The sequence below is a fragment of the Peromyscus maniculatus genome, chromosome 1, assembly GCF_049852395.1.
Source record: "Peromyscus maniculatus bairdii isolate BWxNUB_F1_BW_parent chromosome 1, HU_Pman_BW_mat_3.1, whole genome shotgun sequence".
Classification (NCBI taxonomy): Eukaryota; Metazoa; Chordata; class Mammalia; order Rodentia; family Cricetidae; genus Peromyscus; species Peromyscus maniculatus.
In genome coordinates, this window is record NC_134852.1 from 157,270,864 (window position 1) to 157,286,155 (window position 15,292).

The 15,292-nt window shown below is 44.5% G+C and overlaps 1 protein-coding gene across 3 annotated transcripts in view; it reads left to right on the forward strand.

Moving 5' to 3' along the window:
• The window catches only part of Pc (pyruvate carboxylase), a 94,284-nt gene that overhangs the window by 379 nt on the left and 78,613 nt on the right, over positions 1-15,292 (forward strand). The window contains exons 1-2 of one of the 3 annotated variants that reach the window (XM_006980563.4): positions 93-601; positions 3,545-3,581. The exons of 1 other annotated variant lie outside the window; for it this stretch is intronic. The gene's annotated coding sequence lies outside the window, so the exon portion shown is untranslated. Of the gene's footprint in view, positions 1-92; positions 602-3,544; positions 3,582-15,292 lie in introns of those variants that run through there. One more of the 3 variants, XM_006980562.4, reaches the window with a different exon arrangement.

Consider the following 15,292-nt stretch of genomic DNA (forward strand, 5'->3'; position numbering starts at 1 on the left):
CTCCGCACCTTCCTCTTCCTGCTGCAGGTCGCTGTGGGTGGGAGTGCGCCGGCGCCGGCGCCGAGGACGCTTATGTAAGGGGAGCGCGCGCCAAGGCGGCGCGGGCTCCGCAAGTGACTGCTGGAGGAGACTGCTGCGGGCTGTGCACGACGCGGCGCGACACGACGTGCTCCGTCCCTCCCCCTCCCCAGGCACCGGGTCGGCACGGGCCCGCCCCCCTCCCTTGTTCGGGGTGCCCGGGAGCCCGCAGCCGCTGAAGCATCCTTCAGGCGCAGGCGACTCGTCCCGCCCCCCTGGTGGCTCACATTGGCCCTAGTCCTGCTCTCAGGGGCCCATTTTCCAGATAGAGAAACTGACGCTCCAAGCCCTAGAGTGCTTCGCGCCAGCTTCCTGAGGGCTCGAACTCCGGTCTGTCAGAATGGGGCGCCCTAGTTGTTCCCGGTAATTCTAGATGTGTGAAACCCGTGCAGAGAACGTCAGAGAGACTTTTCCTTGTTCCAGATGTCTGTACCACGTCTCCCAGGGAAGCTCCTGGGAGCCCCTGGGTTTCAACTTTGGTTCGGGTGTGGAAGAAATTCTGAGGCTCCCAAGATGAAGTGAGGTGTGCCTGGGCGCAGCCCGTTATTTCTATAGCTTATGAGAGTTTATGAAGTGCGTTTGGGGAGTGCCCTTTTGGGCACGAAAACCCCGGCTTTGAGGACTTGTGCTCCAGGTTCCTTTCAGAGTCACTTGCCCTGTGCTCTGTGAACGAGTTGTTTTACCTTTGCAGGGCTCTTTCCTCATCTCACAAACTTAATCAAGCAAGATCTCTAGGTCTCTGGCAGCTTTGAAATGCTTAAAAACCTGATGGTCTCTTAATTTTAAGAAAAAGGTCGGCCGAGGCTGATTACTACCATTCTCTGAGAAAACTGAGGCTCAAAGAGCCAACTAGCTGGGCGGTGGTGGCTCACATCTTCAATCCCAGCACTTGGGAGGTAGAGGTAGGCAGTCGCTGGGTTTGAGGCCAGCTTGGTCTACAGAGTTCGTTCCAGAACAGCCAGGACTGTACAGAAACCCTGTCTCAAAAAACAAAATCAAACAAACGAGATACTTACTCCCCGATCTTTGCCATGAGCCTTCCCAGTTGCTCCCTCACCCACTGCCTCCAGCAGTCCTGGCTAGCCTCCTGCGTGTCACCCTTTCCCTGTATATGATGCAAATGCTCATGCTGGGGGTGGGCATGCTGAGTCTTCTACCAGCTTGCAGCTAAAGCTTGTTGGTTTATTGTACTTCACTGTCAATTCTCAACCTCTTTTTTTTTTTTTTTTTTTTTTTGGTTTTTCAAGACAGGGTTCCTCTGTGTAGTTTTGGTGTCTGTCCTGGATCTCGCTCTGTAGACCAGGCTGGCCTCAAACTCACAGAGATCTGCCTGCCTCTGCCAAGTGCTGGGATTAAAGGCATGCACCACCACTGCCTGGCTCTCAACCTCTTTTTGGGAGATAGGATCTTGAAATGTAGCCAAGGCTACCTTTGAACTCATGATTCTCCTGCCCGTTCCTACCAATTCTGGGGTTAAAATCCACAAGCCAGCAGTTATATCCCTAGGGCTTTAATTTTTTTTTAATTAAAAATTTTTTTGAGACAGGGTTTCTCTGTGTCGTCCTGCTGTCCTGGATCTCACTCTGTAGACCAGGGCAGCCTTGGATTTACAGAGATCTACCTGCCTGCCTCTGCCTTCCGAGTGCTGGGATTAAAGGTGTTCCACACTCAGTCCCAGTGGACACTTTTACAAACCACTCTTGCAACTAAGGTTCTGGGAACATTGTGGAAGAGGAGGTGGAAAGATTGTAAGAGCTGGAGGCAGGAAGTTTGCTGTGAGATTGTGTTTCCTAGTAATTAATGTCAGAATCTACACCATAAAATCTCAGCAACAAGCCGGGCAGTGGTTGTGCACGCCTCTAAGCCCAGCACTTGGGAGGCAGAGGTAGGTGGATCTCTATGAGTTCACAAGATCAGCCTGATCTACAAAGTGATTTCCAGGACAGCCAGTGCTACACAGAGAAACCCTGTCATGAGATTAAAAAAAAAAAAAAAGCCAACATATGTGTATTTGTGTGTACATGTATGTGTTGGTGTGTGTGTTGCCGCTCTGTGATAGGGACTTTGCATACAGAGAGGTGACACAATTCATTCAAAGTCATACAAGTAGGAATGGCATGGCAGGAACTAGCCCTGGACTCAGGTCCTGCTGGCTGCCTCTCATGGTTCATCCCACTTTTGCCTTCTAAAATTGGTCTGTAACAGCTTATTGGCACTTTTTGGGCAGAGCCTGTGCCTTTTGGCATGGATCTCTATGCAAGGCAGTGCTCAGTAGTAAATGTTGTATTGAATTAAATGCCCCAAACATTCTATTTCATTTTGACATAATCTATCATGGCAACTGGTTCTGTGGGCAAGTGAGATTCCTGGTCTGTGGCTCCTGCTTTGCTGTTTATTGACCAGTAGCTTGAGCTGCCCACAAGTGAGTGGCCTTTGGAAAAGTACTCTACAGAGTCTCCAAAGTGGCTACATACTCCCTGCCTGCGCATTCCTGGGGTGGGGGCTCTTAAACAGTGGTGTGTGCTCTTAGGTATGGCAAGGAGGGGCCTCAGCAAGAGAGGATTAGAGGAAAGTTGGGGGTGGTGGAAATAGAAGATGCATGGCAGGTCACGTAGGCCTGTGCTTCATTAGTGTCAAGTTGCACAGTGAGATAGGCCAGCATCAGAGAAGCAGGAGCGCAGGTAGCTCTTGAGGATTAGACACAGCTGCCTGGAGAAAGTGCATCTGGAGCTGGATGGAGGAGGGAGGGAAGAAAAAGCACTCTGGAGGAAACAGTTTTTGTTCTTTCATAGTGGTTGCAGACAAGGGTTCTCCTTAAATGCTTATTGCATGTTGGCCCTTATCAGAGCACAGAGCATGCCTTTTTCCTCTTTTAGTGCTGGGGATTGGGCCTTGGGCCCCATACATACTAGGCAAGTGCTATACCACTGAGCTGCATCCTGGTTGTTTCTATTTTACGTGTTATGGACGTTTTGCCTGCATGTATATGTATGTATATGTACCATGTGCGTGCGTAGTGCCCATGTAGTGCAGAGGTGTCATATCCCCGGGAATTGGAGTTACAGAAGGTTGTGAGCTGTCATGTGCCTGTGGGAACGGAACCTGGGCCCTCTGCAAGAACAAGTGTCTTACCACTGAGCCATGTTTCCAGCCCTCTTTTTACTTTTTGAGATAGGGGTTTTGAATCTGATTCTTCTGCCTCTGTACAGGCCTATGTGCAACTCCAGTCTACTGGAGGGAGAAAAATCACAGGTTCAAAGCCCCTGTCTCTCTCATAAGTTATTGATATTGCCCCACATTTTATAGATGATTGGGTGGCAGAGTAGCAAGGTATGGGGTGCAGGTAGCAAGGTGGCCCTTATAGAACAAGCCGTTCCGTGGGCTCCCAGCGTTCCTGACATTCCTAGGTTCTCTGGGGAGTGTCTGGAGAAATGAGGATAATATTTTTCCTCTTCTTCTTCTTCAGCTAGCATCTGCCGTCTGGAGAGCTGACAACACCAAGGGTGAGTTCTGAGCCTGAGCCCAGGCCATCATCCCGTTGCACGGGGGTTCTTAAGACGCCGTAGCCCTAGTACACACTCATCTTTCAAGTTCAGTAGATACAAAAGGCCACACTCTGGGCTTTTGGAAGATCTCCACTGCATCTTGATCTCTGAATGTGTTTCTGGTTTTTCACAGGAAGGTGACATCTGGTTCCCTGCAGGCTCCAGTTGGCAGCTGGCCAGCTGCAGCAGGAGGCCCTTTTTTCTGGAAGGGTGTGGCTTGGGAAGCTGGGCTGGGGATGGTGGCACTGACCTACAGGAAGCATCCCTCCTGTGCAGACCTTGCGAAGACCCCATACTCAGGCAGGCATCTTGGTGGTGGCGCTCAGCTGTTGAGAGCACTGGCTGCCCACTGAGCCTGGAGATGTATGCAGCCAACGACCAGAGAGGTGGCTTTATCCGCTAGTGGTAAAACACACTTGGCCCACTTCTCTGACGCCTAGCAGTCACAAGGACAGGGGTAAAGGCAGAACTGTCCCTTTTTCTCCCCACCTAGTATTCAGCAGCATTTAGCACTGTCCTCTATAACCTGACACTCTTTCTCTGTATAGCTCTGGCTGTTCTGGAACTGGCTCTGTAGAGCACTTTGGCCCAAACTCAGATATCTGCCTGCCTCTGCCTCCCAAGTAAAGGCATGTACCACCATGCCTAGCAGACCTGACACTCTTAAAGTGTCTACCTTGGCGCTCTCTCTAGGTTATGGGTTCATCCTGAATTTTAAGGCACTTGGTTGGGCCACACATCCTTCTCCAGTCCAGCCTCCTCTGATTTGTGAGAAGAGATACTCTTTCCCTCCCTCTGAAGGCAGGTGTGCTGCTCTCCCGGTTTTAAAGCTAGGGACCCTGGGGACTTTGTTGCTTAACTTCCTCCAGTGCTCATGTTTATTGTGGGGTAGAGATTTTCTGAGGGTGTTCTCACTTCTTGACCCACGAGTAGCCTCTCAGATTTTTTGTGTATGGGTGTTTTGTCTGTGCACTACATTCATGCAGTATCTGAGGAGACCAGAAGGTACCATCTCTCTCTGGTTGTGTGTCAGTGCTGGGATCCAAACCAGAGTCCTCTGGAAGAGCAGCCAGTGCTCTTAGCTGTTGAGCCGACTCTCCAGCCTAGAATTGATCGCTTTTGAGATCTTCCACATTTCTCTTGTCCTGCACCTTGGGTCAGTAGTGTTTTCAACTCTGCCACAGAGTCTCCTTAGAAAGTCCATGGAGGAAAGGCAGACAGATGGGTACCTATTGGAAATGGTCTGTTCTGTGGCTCTGTGACACTCTCTACCATGTTTTCCATTCCATCCTCTTCTTTCTGCCTCTGTACACCAATTTTTTTTTCCCTCTCAGAGATGGCTTCACTGTGTTTCATAGCCCTTGCTGCCCTGGAACTCACTTTGTAGACCATGTTAGCTTTGAACTCACAGAGATCCACCTGCCTCTGCCTCCTGAGTGCTGGGATTTAAGTTCTGCGGTGGGCTACCTCCACCACCCAGCTACTAATTCTCAGTTTGGGGCCTGGTATGTAAGAAAACGAAGCCCAGAGAAGGTTCATGAGCCAAATCCAGGATGCTGATCCTGTGTTTGTTGACTTTTTCCCCCCCTGGTTTGTTTTTAAGGCTGTCATCTTTTATGGATGACAAATCCATCGCAAATCCATCAGTTAGAACAGAAAATTAGTCACCAAGAAAGGGCTACTCCCAGGTCATTTGGTTTGTCAAAGCATGTTCTGCTCATCAGTTCCCAGGGCCCTGCTACTTCCCCAGAGCTTTCCTTAGTTACCGTAACCAAGACTCTGTCATCTTAGCTGGGGCCTTCCTGCTCTGCAGCTTCCTCCTGGGGATCTCAGAGGGAGGTGGGTGTGGGCTGTTGTGATTAAATATCCAACCAGAAGGCAAAACCCAAGTCTTCCAAGCCACCTCAGCCTGCAGCTTGCATGTTACTCCTTGTCTTAATTTGCCACTAGGGCTGGGGGCCAGGCCTGAGGTATGGCAAGTCTGCTGAGATACACTGCTCCAGCCGTGAGTGTGGGGTGGCCAGACTCCTGGCAGCTCCTCTCCTGACCGACATGCAACATGACATCCCAGGCTGAGGCTTCAGGGAAAATTCCACGAGCCGGCTGTGCTGAGTCATGCTTAAGTCTCCTTTCTCCCTGGTCAGCCCAGGGTCTGTGCCACCTGCAGTGACTAAGAGGATCAGGCTGTCACTTATCTCTGCACTTGCTTTACACTTCCGAGTGTTTTTCCCACCAATGTGCTATCCATCGATAAGAAATTTGTTAATAATAAAGTCTTTTTATTTATTTTGAGAGACAGTCCTTTCATGCATAAGAGAACAGATTCCAAAAGCCTCAGTGTCTTGGTGAGCTTTGTGAGGTGACAGGTGACAGGTGAGTGGTATGTTTGGGTGAGATTGTAGGTGTTATACCCTATCTGACCCATGGAGCTTTGAGTAATGCCAAATACCATTCATAGTGACTTTGGTTGAAAAGGTTTTGTTTTTTTTTTCTTTTGAGACAAGGTCTTGCTGTGCAGCCTTGGCTGGCCTCGAACTCCCAGAGATCCACCCTCCTGCCTTCTGCGTGCTGGAATTAGAGGGATTAAAGTTTGAGTTTTGATTTGTTAAAACTGAAAATTTTAAAATCTGGTTCTTCCTTTTAAGTTTAATTCTTTAAGTGTAAGTTCTGAAACTTTCCATTCTAGTTATGAGTTTAGAAAAACTTAACAATCACTTTGAAGGGCCCTTTGATTAATGTTGGTTTCCTTTGAATAATTCATTAAACTTACTTGAAAAATTTAAATTGAATTTATAAATTACAGTCACCTTCCCTTAATTATTTTATTATTTCTTTCAATTGCCTGATTAAAAATCCCTTAATATTTTAATAACTCCTATAAATCTAATAAATTAAGCCAAATCTGCCGAGTGGTGGTAGTGGTGGTAGTGGTGGTGGTGGTGGTGTATGCCTTTAATCCCAGCACTTGGGAGGCAGAGGCAGGCGGATCTTTGTGAGTTCGAGGCCAGCCTGGGCTACCAAATGAGTTCCAGGAAAGGCACAAGGCTACATAGAGAAACCCTGTCTCGAAAAACCAAAAAAAAAAAAAAAAAAAATTAAGCCAAATCTTAAATTTTCTTAAGCATATTCCTACTTTAATTACTTTTTATTTTTTAGTTTTTTTTTTTTGTTGTTGTTGTTTTTTGAGACAGTATTTTACTCTGTTGCCTGAAGTTACTTTGTAGCCCAAGCTAGCCTTGATTTGTAGTAATCCTGTCTCAGCCTCAGTAGTGTTGGGGAATTTACAGGCATGAACTCCTATTGCCAACCCTATCCTGGTTTAAGATTTATTTTGCTGGGTGTTGGTGGCGCATAGCTTTAATCCCAGCACTTGGGAGGCAGAGGCAGGCAGATGGTCTGTGAGTTCGAGGACAGCCTGGTCTACAGAGCGAGTTCCAGGACGGGCTCCAAAGTTACACAGAGAAACATTGTCTGGGGGGTGGGGGAAGGAGAAGAGAAAAAGAAAGATATTGTGTGTGTGTGCACGTGGGCTTGTACAGGTACACAAAGAGATTACGCTGGGGCTGGATTTACAGGTGGTTGTGAGCTACTCAACATAGTGTTGGGAACCAAACTTGGGTCTTCTGGAGGAGCATTGCTCTTAACCATTGGAATATCTCTCTGACTCCTCCACCCCCAAGTAACCACAAAACTGCTTTCTGTTCCTGGAGATTGGTTTGCATATTTCTGGAATTTTCCATAGGTAGACTGTTGCAGGAGTTGTGTGTGCCCACGTGTGTGTGCATGCTGATCAAGCAATCTACAAACCGAGCTACATCTTCATACATCTGTTCAAGTCTTTTTTATGGGCATGTATTTCTTTGCCTAGGAGTGGAGTGGTTAGATCACAGGTAGCTGTTAAAGCCTTCCAAAGTGCTCACTCTATTTTATATTCCCATCAGTAGTAATAGAGAGTTCCAGTCACTTTCCACCTTCCCCAGCATTGTAAATCACCAATGTTTTCTATTTTTGCCATTTAAAATGTGCATTATGGTAGCTCATTATGGTTTCAATTTAGATTTCCCTAATGACTGTCATAATGTAACATTTTGTTTGCCATGTGGTCTTTCTTTTTTTTTTTTTCTCTCTTGAGACAAGGTTTCTCTATGTAGCCCTGGCTCTCCTAGAACTCTTTGTAGTCCAGCTGGCCTCAAACTCAGAGATCCACCTGCCTCTGCCTCCCATCTTTTTCTTTTTTAGGACAGTATCTCACAGTTTAGTTCAGGCTATGTATCCCAGACTGGCTTTGAACTTGTGATCCTCCTGCCTTTGCCTCCCAAGTGCTAGAATAATGACCATGTTCTACCATGCCTGATTAAAATTCCTTAAAACACAAAAAGTACCAGTTAATGCGCAGATTTAGGGGAGATGTTGGGGATGGACTGACTCTAGGGCCTTGTGCATGCTGGGCATATGCTCTACCACTGAGATACACCCCAAACCCAACACATAGATTCCTTTCTTCCTTCCTTTCTTTCTTTTTTATTTTTGGTTTTTCGAGATGGTTTCTCTGTGTAGCCCTGGCTTGCCTGGAACTTGCTCTGTAGATTAAATTGGCCTGAACTCAGATCCACCTGATTTTGCTTTCCAAGTGCTGGGATTAAGGCATGCGCCATCACCGCCCAAGCAAGATTATTTAACACAAAATTAGTAATACCATGGCTTTAACTTTTTCAGCACATATGTACTTAATCCTAAATCTTTCCGGAATCTAGAAGCTCCCTAAATAAGGAAACAATTCTGAGATGCACATTACTTTCCTAAGCAGCTTTTAGTACTTCCTCTGCAACTGCATATTTTCCTCATAATTCAAGGACCCCTGGCCCAGATGGAATTAGGTCTTAGCTTTTGAATCTGGCTGCCAAGCAGATCTATGATTCGTTGCCATTTTGTCTCAAATAGGGTGGTCATAAAGCCCTTGTGCCCTGGATGGAAACACTATTGCTAAATTTCCTCTCCAGTTCTCTACCAGATGCTGAACCCTTGTGCTGGATTTGATTCATCTACTTTTGGTTTCAAGTCCTACAAAATAGGTAGAACTTGAATACAAAGTAAGTAGAACTTGGATTCTGTGTAGCTGTCAGTTTGACTAATGACCAGTTGCAAAATTCATGTCAGTGACTAGAATTTGGGTCTCGATCTTTTAAGTCTAGGCCTGGCATTCCCCTCACTATTTCATACATATTTTATTTTTTTTTTCCCAAAGAGAAAGAGAATGTGGAACTTAAGAATTCTTACTTTTTGGTCAGTCAGGCTTAGTTACCAAGAAGTCTTGGCAACTGGAATCTGGGTTGCCTTCAGTTCCTCTATCTGTAGTGGGGATAACTTGGCCTCTCCCAGACCTCCAGTGGAGCTTTACCAGCCTCTTGGAAGGGGCTAGTGCCATCACATTCTCATTAGAGACTGGAGCTGAGATGATAAGCAGATGTAGGATTCTTGTCTTGGTTCTTGAATTGGTCTCAGGAAACTTGTGGGGGTGGAGGGTGGACCTACCTGAGAATTATTTCTGCAGCTGTATCTCTCTCAATGTCTGTGCTTTGTGACCTCATGTGGATAAGTATGGAGGTCTACAGAGTTCTCAAGAAAAAGACCTTTGAGTTGGGGAGAAATTGGCAGTATTGCATTATAGATTCCTCAGCAGGATTCCCCCACCATAATTTTAGTATTTTTTTAAAGAAATGTTTATGTATGGTTATTTTACCTGCCTATACATGTCTGTGTACCACTTGTATGCCTGATGCCTGAGGAGCTTTCAACTTTCTGACTTTCTTGGGTGCCAGCCATGCACATACATACACATAAAATAAACCTTAAAAAAAATCTTTGTCAGATGACATTTAGCCTATTTCCTTCTAAGAGTTTTGTGGTTTTAGGCCTTGCATTTAGGTCATGGATCCATTTGAATTAATTTTTCTAGCCAGGGTTTTGTTTTTGACTGTTTGAGTTATCTGTGGTTAACTTGTTTCCAAAAAAACATTAAATGTGCCGGGCTGTGGTGGCGCATGCTTTTAATACCAGCACTTGGGAGGCAGAGCCAGGTGGATCTCTGAGTTCAAGGCCAGCCTGGGCTACAGAGTGAGTTCCAGGACAGGCGCAAAGCTACACAGAGAAACCCTGTCTCGAAAAACCAAAACAACAACAACAAAACAGTAAATGTAAAATTCCATAAATAATTTGTTACAAATTACCCACTGTTCTAAGTAGCCTGATAGTCTCTTGGGTGTCCTGCCCCTCACTGCCCAGGACACAAATTACCCCTTTGCTCAGTAAACCCATACTCTAGCTACTTCATGGCCATCTTGGTCTTCAGCTCAACTGTGCTGGAATGTACAGAGCTTGAGCAAGTGACCCTGACCCTTGTGTAGAAGCCTAAGATTATGCCACAATGCCTGTGCTGTCTCTTGCTTCATCTCATCATGTAGATTTCACATTGTGTGATCTCACATCAGCACAAGAAAAGTGAGACAAGCCAGGTGTGAAGTGCATTGCCACCATCATCTTGGTGATAGTTCACACTTTTAATCCCAGCTCTTGGGAGGCAAAGGCCAGCCCTCTACATAGTTTCTACCTAGCCAGAGTTACCCTAGCTCAAAAACAAAACCACCGCAAAACAGGACCTGGAGAGATGGCTCAGCAGGTAACAGTACTTGTTGCTCTTGCAAAGGACCCTGCTTTGGTTCTACGCAACCATATGGCCGCTAAGAATGTCTGTAAGTCTTGTTTCTGAGGATCTGAAGCCCTTTTCTGGCCTCTGCAAGAACTGTGCACACACAATTGCACAAAAATACATGCAAAATACCCATAGACAGAAAAAGCAAAACAAAAACAAAAAACTGTAAAACCAAACAAGAAGACGAGCACAGTATAAGTTATGAGAGATTATTTTCATAGCAGTGTATTATTCTAACTTCTATTTTACTAATTATTACTGTTAATCTTTTATAATGCCTAATCTAAAAATTAAACATTATACTAGGTCTCTGTGTATAGAAAAAAACAGTTCACGTGGGGTTCAGTACTCTCAGAAGTTTCAGTCATGCACTGGGCATCTTAGAATGTATCTCCATGAACAAAGAGGAACTAAATGGTGTTAGGGCCCAACTCTTGCAGGAATTTTAAACAGAGTCTTTTCCTTACCTATGATTCTGTGTTCCTCCTTTAAGTAATGTAGGGATACTATGATTAAAAAAAAAATGTATGAGTGAAAGTGGGGAGGGACCAGGCATGGTGGTGTGTGTCTTTAATCCCAGGACTTGAGAGGCAGAGGCATAGGCATGTGTCTTTCTCTGAGTTTGAAACGTAGCCTGCTCTGTTTAGAGTTCCAGGCTAGACCGAGCTACATAGTAAAACTCTGTCTTCCCAAAACAACAGCAACAACAAAATTGTGTGTGAGGAGGGGGAGGCTGGAGAAATGACTCAGTGGTTAAGAGCATTGGCTGCTCTTGAGAGACTTGCCCACAATGGGTGGCTCACAACTGCCTGTAACGCTAGTTCTAAAGAATCTCATGTCCTCTTCTGGCTTCCTCAGGCACTGCACACACATACAAATACATTTTTTTTTAAAGTGTGTGAGAATATAGTTGGCCTTCCATATTTTGGGTCCCATATCGGTAGATTCAGACAGGTTCTTTTCTTTGACATTATTCTCTAAGCAATATAGTATAGTAGCTGTTTTCATGGCATTGATGTTGCCACAGGCGTTATAAGTTATCTAGAGATACAAGAGGATGTGTGGGGGTTACATGCAAATATGCCATTTTATATAAGGAACTTAAACTTTTGAAGATTTTGACATCCAAGGTGGGACCTGGAGTGAATTCCTCCTCAAATACCTAGGGGTGACTGTCACTAAGTGACAGATTTTCTTCTTAAAGAGAAAGGGATGTGCTATATCATAAGACAGGACATTAAAATAGAAGGAGGTACAGAGGTTAAAACTTAAAAAATATAAAACAGCAGTCTAATTTGAAAAGTGCAGTCTGAAGTGTAGTGGATCAAATGACTGTTCTTACAGCAGAAATTGGGAAGTCATCAAAATGTCCACCAGAAGAAAGATGGTTGTTCTATATGCAGTCTGTTTGGAGTCATGTGATGTTGCCTTTAAAAATAGCTCCTGTACCCTAATCAAACTGTCACTCCAGTTTTATTACCACAGAACAAGACCTATGAAATTTTCACATAAAGTAGGCTGTAAAGCAAAATCTACACCGAGTCTAGTTTGGTTATATTATAATGTTGCACTGAATGTTTTTCTGGGTGGTGGAATTATAACTTTGCACTTTCAAGTCTTCTCTTTCTAGTGTGCTTTAGTTTTGGTTTTGAGGTGGAGGGGATTGAACACAGGACTTTGTGCTCCCTAAGCAAACTAAGCAAGCATTCCACTACTGAGCTGTACCCCAGCCCATTTTAATTTTTAAATAATCAACTCAAAGAATTTTTTATTTTTAAATAGAGAATATTTCTTCCTTTCTTTTAAAAATATACTTTTTATGATTTATTTTTATTTGATGTGCATTGGTGTTTTGCCTGCATTTATGTCTGCATGAGGGTGTCAAATCACTGAGCTGGATTATAGACAGTTGAGAGCTACCATGTGGGTGTTGGGAATTGAACCCTGGTCCTCTGGAAGAGTAGCCAGTGCTCTTAACTGCTGAGCCATCGCTCCAGCCTCCCTGCGCCCACTCTCTCACTCTCACTGACAAGGTTTCTCTACATAGTGCTGGCTGTTCTAGAACTCACTATGTAGACCAGGCTGGCCTCGAACTCAGAGATCTACCTGCCACTTCCAAGTGCTGAGATTAAAGATGTATACCACTGTGCCAGGCTGAGAAAATTATTACTTTGTAATAGTACTTGGAGTTTAAGGTTGAGTACAAAGTACTTTCAAGTTTGGCTTTTTTTTTTTTTTTAATCTGTTTTCTCTAAAAGTTTGTTCTGGAGACAACCCCCCTTCCCCTTTTTTGTTTGTTTTGCAAGACAGGATTTCTCTGTAGCTCTGGTTGTCCTGGTACTCTCTCTGTAGACCAGGCTAGCCTCACAGAGATCCACTTGCCTCTGTCTCCTGAGTGCTGGGATTAAAGGTGTGTATCATTATGCTCTGCAGAAAAACCATTTTTCTAAATGCCACATAAGGTTCTCCAAGGAGTGGCAGAGTAAGAATGGTGAATTTGGTCAAAAATCTTTCCATTTAGAACTCTGGAAATTAATCAGAAGTGTGCAACAATTGAGACATATTTATCCAAGAAAAATGACTGAAACATGTATTCATGTTTTCAACGAAAAATTATGAGACATACATAAAAGAAAGAACCCATCAGAAGAAAGTGTCCCCAAGAAAGCCCAGGTATGTCAGGTGGTGGCGAATGCCTTTAATCCCAGCACTCTGAAGGCAGAGCCTTCTCTGAGTTTGAGGCCAGCGTGGTCTACAGAGTGAGTTCCAGGACAGGCACCAAAACTACACAGAGAAACCCTATCCTGGGGGGAAAAAAAAGAAAAAAGAAAAAAAAAAAAAAAAAAAAAAAGAAAGAAAAAAGAAAGCCCAGGTAGTAGACTTTATAGATCAGTAGTTCTCAACCTTCCTAATACTGTGACCCCTTAATACAGTTACTCACATTGTGGTGACACCCAACCATAAAATTATTTCTTTGCTACTTCATAACTGTAATTTTGCTACTGTTATGAGTCATAATGTAAATAGCTGATATGCAGGACATCTGATGTGTGACCCCTAAAGGGGTTGTTGGCCCACAGGTTGAGAAACGCTGTCTAGACAAAGGCTTAAAATGCTCCATTTCAAATAAATCTAAAGAACTAAAGGAAAATATGAAAACAAAAACAAAACAACCTTCTTTGAAGAGAGATTATCAGCATATGTTAGACTGTACAAAAGAGAACCACATAGATACTCTGGAGCCAAAACTCCCACTAGAGGGGATCCACAGCAGAGCAGGAAGATGCAAGATGCAGCAAACCCAAGAACAGGCTGATGGAGGATCAGGAAGAAGGAAGACTGGAGGGAAAGGAGCAAGATCTCAGGCAGGCAGAACACCGTCAGAAGGTCAAGAGGAATTCTAGAAAGAAGAGACATGGTCAGACTATTGAAGAAATAATAGTCAGGAACTTTCCAAATTTGCTGAAGAATGATCTGCACATCTAAGTAACTCAGTGAAGTACAACTAGGATGAACTCAAAGAGCTCCACCCAGGTGTACCCGAGTCAGACTGTGAGGAAGAGTGCTAACTCAGCATGTCCAAAGGGCCACCAATAAGTTCAATAGCTCATTTCTTCCCATAAGCCAAAGGGAAAAACCTTCAGCTAGGATTATTTCATTACTTGAGTTGTAGATGGTCTGGAGCTCCCATCTTTAGTAATGACTTGTTAGTTAGCATTCTAATTAACAATAGGTTAAACTCCTTTACATTTTTTTGTGGTGCTGAGACTTGAACTTCAAGACCTTGTGTATGCCAGGCAAGCTTTCTAGCACTGAGGTGCATCCCTAGCCTTTATTTTTTATTTTTATATTTACTTATTAATTGGTTGGATTTTTTGAGACAGGGTTTCTCTGTGTAACAATCCTATTGTCCTGGAACTCACTGTATAGATCAGGCTGGCCTTAAACTCAGAGATCCACCTGCCTCTGCCTGGTATTAAATGTGTGTGCCACCACTGCCCATCTAGCATTCTTTTTTTTTTTTTTTTTTTGGTTTTTCGAGACAGACTTTCTCTCATGCTGTGATTAAAGGCATGTGCCACCACCGCCTGGCTAGCAATTCATTCTTTACTCAAGAGGAAAAGAGACCAAATGTAAGAATTTAACAATGGCAGGTTCTCCCCTGACTATCAGCCACCCAAGTTCAACCAGATATTGGGATCTGAGGTCCACCTGAGCTCCCCTAACACCCCCAGTGCAGTGGCTGTTTCAGTGTTGGGGCTGGTCTCTTTCTGTGTGTGATTTTATAGTTAATATTGTTACTTGGAGCAGATCTCACCAGGACTGGTGAATGCTGTAGTTTCTCTGTTGTTGATAGACCTCAGGTTCAGAGAGATTCAATGACTCAGCTTTACTAGGAAGAAGCTCTCAGGGAACAAGATAATAGTTAAAGACTCTTAATTGGTTCTTTTTGATTCAAGAACCAGGCAACACTTAATTCTACAAAATAAAGTAAATGTTCCAATGAGCCAGTGTTGTTTTTGTCTCTTTTTGGGGCCCCCACCACCCAGCTCCCAAATAAATCACTCACTTATTCTTACTTATGAATGCCTGGCCTTATTTTGGCTTAGTTTCTTGCCAGCTTTACTTTACTTAAATTATCCAGTCTACCTTTTGCCTCTGGGCTTTTCCATTCTCTTCTGTAAATCTTACTCTTCCTCCGTGGCTTGCTGTGTAGCTGGGTGGCTGGCCCCTGGAGTCCTCTTCCTTCTCTGGCTGCTGGATTCCTCTTTCCTCTTCCTACAGTTCTCCTTCTATATCTTCTCTCTGCCTGCCAGCCCCGCCTATCCTTTCTCCTGCCTTGCTATTGGCCAGTTCTTTATTAGCCCATCAGGTGTTTTAGACAGGCGCAGTAACACAGCTTCACAGAGTTAAACAAATGCAACATAAGCAAGAGTAACACACCTTAAACTAATATTCC